This window comes from Bidens hawaiensis, unplaced genomic scaffold, assembly GCF_021521415.1.
Source record: "Bidens hawaiensis isolate Kalapana, Puna unplaced genomic scaffold, B.hawaiensis_p1.1 tig00053138_1, whole genome shotgun sequence".
NCBI lineage: Eukaryota > Viridiplantae > Streptophyta > Magnoliopsida > Asterales > Asteraceae > Bidens > Bidens hawaiensis.
The window spans coordinates 100,217-110,194 of record NW_027499564.1 but is presented as its reverse complement, the minus strand read 5'-3'; the positions used below and the strand labels follow the sequence as shown (position 1 = coordinate 110,194).

Below are 9,978 nucleotides of genomic sequence, written 5' to 3'. Positions count from 1 at the left end.
TAAATCATGTTAGCGGGGAAACAAATGCCCGCACCTTATGGAGCAAACTTGAGCAACTGTATGCTGCAAATACATGCGACAGTAAACTGTTTCTGATCAAACAGCTGATGGGTCTGAGGTACCGTGATGAAACTGCAATGTCAGAACATTTAAATGTTTTTCAGGGAATTATTAACCAACTTTCTGAAATGGGCGTTCAAATTGATGAAGAGGTTAAAGGATTATGGCTTCTTGGTACTCTGCCGGATTCATGGGCAGCGTTTGGAACTTTATTGTTAAACTCGATGCCAAATGGTGTTATCTCAATGGAATTGGCTAGTATTAGTGTTTTGAATGAGGAGATGAGAAGGAAGTCACAAGGATCCACTTCACATTCAGCAGTACATTTATATACGACTATTAAGGTTAAACTCTCAATCACCCGTTTGGTGAATTATTTAATTGATATTTTGCGTTACCAGATAAGTTAATGTGAGTAGGTTGCTTGTGATGAGGATCTTCGTGTGCAGGTGGGGAAAAGTATATTTTTTGATCTAGTTGATCATGATAAGGTTTTTAGTTTTCGTATCCAAAAGCACGTCTCCTTTACTGTTTTCAAGGTACTATCTTTAGTTCCTAATCCACTATTATAGTTTATATCTTAAAAGGTTACATATTCTAGTAACTTTCATTTTTTTCTTTCAGGAAGAAGTTGCTAAAGAATTGGGTATACCCGTACAATATCAACGTTTCTGGTTTTGCGCAAAGCGCTTAAACCTTACCGGCCTGATCTTCCAATTACTCCACAACAAGAAGCTTTGCCTGTATGCATTTCTGATTTTGGTTCTTTTTTGGAATGCACATTGTGAAGAGTGTGTGTGGTAGTGGTGGTGGGGGGGGATATCTTGATTCTTGAACGAACTTGAATAACCATAAATGTGACTACTTTTGTGTTTGTAAAGAGCTCTCATCACATTGGTGGGAAATGAGTATGAGTCATGGATAGTTGTATATGCGTGCGGCTTAGGTGAGGGATGAAGGTAGGCAACAACTTGAATAGCGTAACGAGTATGGTTTCTGGTGCACCAGGTGGGTCATAAGTGTGTATTTAGTGCAACATTGGCGGTATGTGGTCTATCAGGGCTATTATGGGCGAGGGATGGCGTAACCTGGACACACAATGGAGATCTTTTGATTCAACACCAGTGCCAATCACCGGGCCAATCCCTTGTAAGTGAAATAGAATGAGTGGGAAGGATAATGTGATTGTTAGGACTGAATACATGTTTAGGTTTGTTGAATTACTATGTATTAGATGTTTAGGTTACATGTTTAGGTTTGTTGAATTACTATGTATTAGATGCTGCATACAAAGCGTGAAGATCCATAGGCAAATTGAAATGGTGAAAGATAAATATCATGTAGGCTACATAGTTATTAAAAGCTCTCGCCTCTTGCGCCTAGGCCAATTTTCCAGATGAAGCTCAATATATGCGCGTTTAGTTCCCAGGCTCTCGCTACTTGAAGTTGATGACACCTTTATTGGTATTGATGACGGATAGTACAATGATCATTTGAACCTTTACTATTTATTACTTTTTGAACTAGTGGTTTACATGTTTTGAACATTTTGATACTTTAATTTAAACATTTTGTTATTCAAGTTTTGGAGTTACATTTGAATCTTGACTCGTTTAGGACTTTTGGTACTAATTAGATGATATTAACTGTTGTATAATATCTTTTGTTTATTTTGATATGAAGAAGATTATATTTCTGATACATAATATATTTTAATTTTCCTTTTATTTAAGTGCATTTTTCTTTTCTTAGGCCCTCATTGTTTTGCTCTGCGCACAGCGCCTTTGATAACTATGGTAGGCTAAAAAGAATATCTTGGATTCTAGTCATGTGATGCGTGGCTCTAGAATCAATTACCCATGATGAGTTAGGGCTACTAGGCTAGAGAATGAACCCATGTGTTATGACTTCATTTGCGGACTAGGAGTAGTTAACGAAAGTTAAGCAATGTCGGGGCCTGTTTTGCTAAATGTGTTAAAAGTGCAATTGTCGTTTCCCATTGCAATAGATGAAACTAAAAATAGGATCAGAGCTTTAACCTGGACTAGCGGTTATGGTGGTTGCGAACATGGCGAAAAACTTGGTGACTGGTCTCGAACTGGAACAGTGTGAACGGGTTCAGATGCTGGAACATGAGCAATATTAGACGAAAATCAAGAGGCTGTGCTGGCTCTGAAGGTGACCGGAGGTGCCATGTGCTCACATGTGTTATCAAGTGGACTGCAAGGGTGGAGCAGTGGTGCTGGCGATGGACTGACATGAAACACTGGTTGACAATTTCTGAAGGTGATGACAGTGAAGGTGAGATGCAGCAGTCATTTGGAAAAGGTTGCTCGGACCATGAACTGAATAGAGTATGGAACAACCAGCAACTCTTGTACAGGAATACGGGTGCGTATCATACATTCATACCTAGTAGTGGTGTGAACGCGCCAAGCGGAGTGTGACTAGTTTTTCAAGCTTGAACTCGACCCGTTTGCCATTTATTATTAGTTTATCGACACTTATAATTGTTTTTATATAAGTTCTAATTATACATTGATATAGAATATATTTTATTTAGTTATTTTTATCATAATTATATATATTAACAGTTATTATATATAAATATACGTTCGAGCCGAATCAATATCGAGTAGCTCATGAACGACTTGGCTCGCTTACAGCCCTACTACCGAATGCCTTACCTCTAATTCCGTGCAATAAGAATGAGCAAATACTTGGTTGTGCCAAGTGGAAAACCCTAGATAAGCCTATCATCGGTCAATGTGCTATAAACTAATAAGTATATATATTATAATCTATACAACTGAGACTAATTTCAACAACACTTCATAAAATCAATGATTATCGGTATGAAAACTTTTTCTTTGTGAGAGTCTTTTGCGGGTTAATTATCATGTTGGTGTGTTTTTTAGGTTGGAAATTTGAGAGGGGCATCGAATAAGGCAAACAATGGTGAACTTAAGTTGTTTCTGGAGGTAGAAATTGGACAGGTAGTATTTCATTGATATGCATTTATATATTCAACTCCATATTATATATTAGTATTCACATGATATATTATGAACTTTATTTGTTTTTCGTTTATGTAGGATTCACGGCCACTTCCCCCGCCTACACTAACTAAAAAGGATATTCTACTGTTTTTCAAGCCATATGATCCTTTCACAGAGGAGCTTCGGTATCTTCTCTCTCTCTCTCTCTCTCTCTCTATATATATATATATATATATATATATATATATAATTGCCTACATAAAAATCCTACGTGTCGCGATGTGGTTACTCCCCACCCCCCTCTCGGGCCACCAGATTGCTTCATTCCTCAATGGTGGCTTCTTATGCGTTTGACCCAAATTCGCGGGTATGCGTCTTACCAAACCCGGATAATCCTTAAACGGGTTATAACATCCCATTTATTTATAAAATTTTCATCATCAGACAATAATTTTCGCGGGTTATGGGTCTCACCAAACCCGGATGACCCTTAAACGGGTTATAAGACCTCATTTATTTATGAAACCCTTTTAACATCAAACCTTAATATAATTTCTCTCATCTGCATATTCTTTGTCGCCGGTCTATCCTCTCAATCACCGGGTTACTTATGATTACCACCCACCATTGTCAACTTTCCCTCTCATGCATCAATCACCACCGTAACCTACATTAACCGTCCCTTTTTCATAAGACAAATATTTGTGTTCATGTTTGTTCGTTTTAAAAAAAGTCAGCATATTCGTGTTCGTTTATGTTGGCTCGTTAAAAATCTAAGAAATCTACACATCTCAATTGAAAGAGCCCTAACGTTAAATAAATAGAATTAACGTAACAAACTACTATATACGTATTAAATTAAACAAAGCTACGTTAAAAAATAAAACAAATCATTACAAAATATAAAAATAATAAAACGATTAAAAACAAAAACCTAAATAACACCCCCGTAACATGGGGGCTAAAACCTAGTGTTCGTGTGTGTGTGTGTATGCGCACATATATACTACAACCACCATACACGTATACGCACATACCATTAAAATTTCTATTTTGCAGATACTCCATGATAGTAACCCAATGGTCTAATTCCTACTCAATTTCACCAATCAAAATTGCATATGCTGAATTTCAGTTTCTTAAGATATTGGTATTTAAATTTTGTTTATTTTTTTTGAGAAAATGCAAATATATTCATTTTTAGTTATCTAATCCTTTAAGTCATATAATCTCAGAATTTCTGTCTCAGGTTTCCCACATTAACTGCACCAATACAATAGTATGTTTCTTTAGTTTTGCGTCTTTTTTTTCAGTATCATCTCTGCATATTTAGTTTTTTTTTATTTATTTTTTATGTTTTGGTAAAATATGCAAAATATATTCATATTTTTCATTTTTAATAAACCTGAGTTTATAGAAATATGCAATTTAAATTTGTTGAAAAGAGTGGGATTAAATAATTTAAACAATAATCAAAAAGAATAGGAATATTGGTTTTAAATAATCCCAACTATGCCCTAATGGCAAATAATGGTCCCAACTTCAAAGTTGGCTGGTGGTACCGACTAAAGGGGTCTTTGTTTTAAATGGACTGTGACTAACAGAGGTTAACTCCGTTAGTCTGATGCTTATGTGGCACGCCTGGTTGTCAAAAATTGATTACATGGCAGCGTACTTGGCATCTGATGATGAGTAGGCACATCATTTTTATACATTTGTCAACAATCCAAATCAATATAAACCCTAATCATTCAAACCCAAAATCGATGGACCAAAAGCCTCTGTCAATTAAAATTGACAGAGGGTTTTTGATCAGCGAATGAAGATGATTAGAATGCACAAAAATGTTTACCCAATTGAAAACGAATCGAAGGATTTATGGCTTGTCGGAGTTTAGATGGTGGCGGCGTATCAACAGAGGGCAAATCAATGGGGTCCATTTGAGTGGGGGAAAAGAGGATGGCGAGCGAAATTTGCTGTGTTTGAAAACGAGTGACAACGTCTGCTTTCATAGGATAAATTCCGCTATTCGTCGGTGATTTAAGACTCGTTTAGGAGACGATTTATAGCCTGTAAAAGTGTAATAGAGGTTGCGTCCATCTTGGCTTGGGGTTACGAATCAAAAGATGTAATCAACTGGTCGTTTCGGTCATTAATTTGGTGTTAAAAGCTCGCCGGAGTAGATACCGGAATCATCGGCCGGAAAAACGGGAATGAAATGATGAAGATATGGTGAAGATGGAAATTATAATTCAATGTTTCATTTCACACCCTTGGACCTTGAAAGAAAACCAAAATCACCCTCAACTTTTTCCACGTAAGCATCCACGTCATCATCCACGTATTCAACACATAAGCGATTTTTGACCAGTAGGCGTGCCATGTCAGAAAATCACTAACGGAGTTAACCTCCGTTTGTTGCGTTCCGTTTAAAACAAATACCCCTTTAATTGGTACCCGCCACCAACCAATTTTGAAGTTGGGACCGTTATTTGTCAGTAGGGCATAGTTGGGATAATTTAAAACTAATATTCGTCTTCGTTTGATCTTTGGTAGCAACTTTTCATATGAAAAAGAATAAGGGCGCAAGGGTAAAGTGAAAGAGAAAAAGATTTGAGTAACACTCAAAAGTATTTATAAATAAAAATTTTAGTACAACTAGTGACATTTAATGTATATATTAGTGAATTAATTAAGTACCCACACATTTATGTATACCGGTTGAACTAGTATTTAATGAATGGTTGTTCAAAAAAACAAAAAAACGTATTTAGTGAAATTTAAGTCGACACAATGCAAATGCTTTATTTTAACCTATAGAGTCATTAAATTACTTTCTAGTCAATCTTAGCCATGAAATTAATTTGATCTAAGGCCATCGGCCATCGGGTATACTCTAGCCTCGTTTAACTCCACCTAGATGCCACATCACCCACTTTTCACTCTCACTTTATATCACCTAAAGGAATTTGTTAACCCTTTTAACTCCATCTCACCGGTATTATATATAATTTTAATATTAAACATTTAAGTTGAATACAAGAATATAAGTACTGATATTAGTATTTGATTTTTTTTATTAGAATAAACATTGCTAATAAAATGTAAATAAATACATAAAAAGACATAAAATAAAAACATACAAACACACACAACAAAAAAAGCCTAAGAAAACAACATATCCACGTCTTTAAAACAGTCATCAACTAGCATTCTCAAGAATAGTGGTCGGTACATTAGAAAACAACGCCTAAATATATCGTCCGGATATGTCAGATCCACTTCTTTAAAATAGTCATCAACAAGCATCATATGAGTGTGTAGCCGTTTTCGGTTGAGTGTGGCTTTTTGGGTTCCTGGCGGTGCTTGTGGTTGTAGAAAAGCTTCGGCTGCGGTTACAATTGTTTGGAAAAAAACCTCGTCCGAAGCGTCAGAGTCGGACGACGATGATGATGAAGATGCTGATGAGGAAGAAGACATTGTTTAAAAAAATATAGAGTATGTTGATGCTGATAAAGATTATTTTGGTGTGAAATAATTAAGGAAATGTTGAGTTATATATGGTAAGGGGTTTTGGATTGAGAAAGAAAATAAATTATTACAATTCTTTTTTGAATAGGCAAATTACCATTTTAAGTCGTGAAAGGCTTAATGCATGGATATTTTAACGCATGAGGGGGGAGTGGTTTTTAACGACTTCTCAAACACCTAAGCATTAACGGATGGGGCGTGAGCGTGTACCGAGGGGCCTAAAATACTCTGCTGTATTATATCTATATATATGTACTTGTTTTAACTTATTTACTGTATCCATTGACAAGGTATGTTGGGAGACTCTTTGTGAAGGGTACAGGAAAGCCTAAAGAAATACTTAAGAAGCTAAATGAGCTGGCTGGCTTTGCTCCTGATGTAGAAATTGAACTCTTTGAGGCCAGTCATTTAATATTATTTTATTTTCTTATAATATATGAATCATTTAGATTGTTCTTTAAATATAATTGGCTTTTCCTCAATCAGGAAATTAAGTTTAAACCAAATGTTATGTGTCTTCCTGTTGATAAGGAGCTCACATATTGGGCTAGTGAGGTATATGTCCATATCATCCTCTCAGTTTCGTTCTTTAATCGAATGTAACTAAAAATGACTAATTTCTATAATTTTTATTTGGTGTATAGCTTGAAGATGGGGACATCATTTGCTTTCAGTTACTTCTTCCTGTTGGAACCTTAAAATGTCACTATCCTGACGTTCCATCTTTTCTGGAATACGTCCATAAACGTCAGGTACTAATTCTTCAAGCTCTACGAAATTACTTGCTAAAATGAACATCGTGTCAGTTTGAGCCATATATTTATTCGTGTGATATACGTTAACTCTAACCTGGGCACACTTAAAACCGAGTAGCCTGAACACGACCCATTTAACCCTATTATCTAAACATATCAAATGGATTGATGGGTAGTAATCAAGTTGTAAAAAGCCTACTCAGGTTGGTGGGTTGAAATACATGGGTTAAACAGGTTGGCATGCTGATTTGTGTAGTTAAATCGGTTAAAAAGTCAACTTGAAGACGACCCGTTTAATTAAACAGGTTAGTCTGACCACAACCCGTTTAATTAAAGCTTTCAGTAAATTAATGTTGCTAAAACATGTTTTATAATTTATTTTTTAAGTTTTTACGCTTACCGAAAGAAAAATCAGTCACCGACTTTAAAATTCCATGGTAAAGTGTGGCTAAGATTTACTACAACAAATACTAAATGGTTTACCACTTACCAGTCATAGTTAAAGATGGGTACATTAAACTCATTAAACTTGTGATATTTTTTTATATTATTTGAAGTAGGATTTATAGACATGGAACTTTATGTTGCTTGTTTAACTGATCGTTATTGTAACAGTTTTAAGTTTTATAACCATATATACACACTAATTATTTATCAGAAAATCAAAATTTGGAAAAAATGTATCCGAGTCAACCAACATGACCCTGACCCGGCCTGTACGTTTAATATGTACATGTTATTTTTACCACTTTTCAGTTATTGAATGATTTGCAACTGATTATGCAGAATCTACATGTTGAAAAAAACGATTAGAATCTAGAACCAGCTATCATGGTAATTTAGTGGAGACATAGTGATCGTTATTTCAGGCTTTTTATATGTATATTAACGCTTATGCTTTCGTGCATATGCTGGTATATGTGCTTGTGGTAGAACCATACATTAAGTTAGCAATGGTGTGAACAAGTCGAGCCTAAGCTCGTGCTCAGCATGTTTATTATTTATTATCTAATGTTATATAGATATTTATAGTCATACTTCTTATATTTAGCATTGCATATTTATTTAATTATTTTCATCATGGTTTTACATACAATAATAAACATGTAAATTTTGTGTCAAATAAAATAGGCTTGAGCCTACTCAAGCTCAATAAGTCTATTAGATGAGTTTCTTTTTAGGCTCGTGCTTGTTTAACGCGGCTTAATTCGAACTTTTATCAAGCAAATTTAGAGTAGCTTGTTCTTTACAACTGCAATTAAGAATTTGACTCAAGACCTATGATAAATAATAGAAATACTTTGTTTATCATTATATCTCTTTTCAACTTTCCATGTATCATGTGTCGGTTTTGATCCCCAACTGATTTCGGTTTTCGAAAATCATTTTAAAAGGAAGACGTTTAATGCAATTTATTTTCGTTGTTAATTTAGTTGACTTGCTTGACTTTATTTACACTATAAAATGAAGGTGAGTCTTGGTTGGAAAACAGTCAAAACACCACGGAAAAACTAAAAACTTTGGACTGTATATTCTCAAGATCACTCAAACTCACAACTCCAGCAGCATTCAATGGTGCATTCAGCTTCAATGGCCTACTCCAGTAGTTAAAACTGTTTCTGTTGTACTTTGGGATATGGATGAGCACTGGTATTGGTACTGATTTGGTACCGTCAGGTATCGAATCGGTACCAAGTTTTGAGTTTTCGGTACCGGTACCACTACGGTACGGAGCCGTTATTTCCCGAATTTTGCATGAAATACCAATATCAGTACTGGTACTAAAAATTTACGATTTTTGATACTGGAACCGGTAAGGTACCGATCGTATCCTTGCTTTGAGAGACAGATCCACAGAATTTATTTTAAGTTTGTTGGGATCCTCAATTTTTTTGACAGTTAGGAATCCTCTAGTTGGGATATTGCAAAAACATGTTATATCGTATATGATGCATACACTAGCCCCATTCAACATATGGTTGAGCTAGTTGAGCCGGAAAAAAATTAGGATGCTTTCAAACTTTTATAATGCAAAAATATCTAAATTCGAATTATCTGAAATTCCGAACCTGAAAATATCCAAAAATCCAGATATCTGAACTTTCGAGTATCTAAATTTTTGGATTGTGGTTGTCTTATTAAAAATCAGATATTCGAAATTTTGAAATATTATTCTATAATTTATAAAATATTAATTTAATTAAGTAATTTACAAAATCAGTTGTAAGGGGCGACCTATTATTCACATCTCACTTCTCACACACAATTCCTTCGCCCCTGAAACCCTAACCTGAGCACATCGTTGCTCCAACCGCCGTCCTTAGGGGTGGGCAAGAAACGGTTCGGAATCGAGGAACTGGAACCGAACTGGTGCCTTAGAATCACTAACTTGTGTTACTTTACAATTCTCGGTTCTCAGTTTTTGCATTAAACGGTTCCCGGTAAAACCGACGGTTCAAGACGTGGAACCGAAATATTATAAAACTTTTAAACAAAATTATCAATCCCTATTTTTTATTGGATAACTTATTAGCTTCAATTTAATCATTCTTTAGTTCAAAATATTTCTTCTTTGTGTTCATTACCTAGTAGCCAAAATCAATTTTGATTCAAACTTTCAAGGTAATTTGATA

At 35.2% G+C, this 9,978-nt stretch overlaps 1 long non-coding RNA gene across 1 annotated transcript; it reads left to right on the top strand.

Annotated features, from left to right (window-relative positions):
- Positions 1–2,884: 2,884 nt before the first annotated feature.
- On the top strand, positions 2,885–7,447 carry LOC143599952 (uncharacterized). Its single transcript, XR_013147386.1, has 3 exons — positions 2,885–3,244; positions 6,881–7,145; positions 7,235–7,447. It is a non-coding gene; the product is annotated as an uncharacterized LOC143599952 (long non-coding RNA).
- Positions 7,448–9,978: the final 2,531 nt, after the last annotated feature.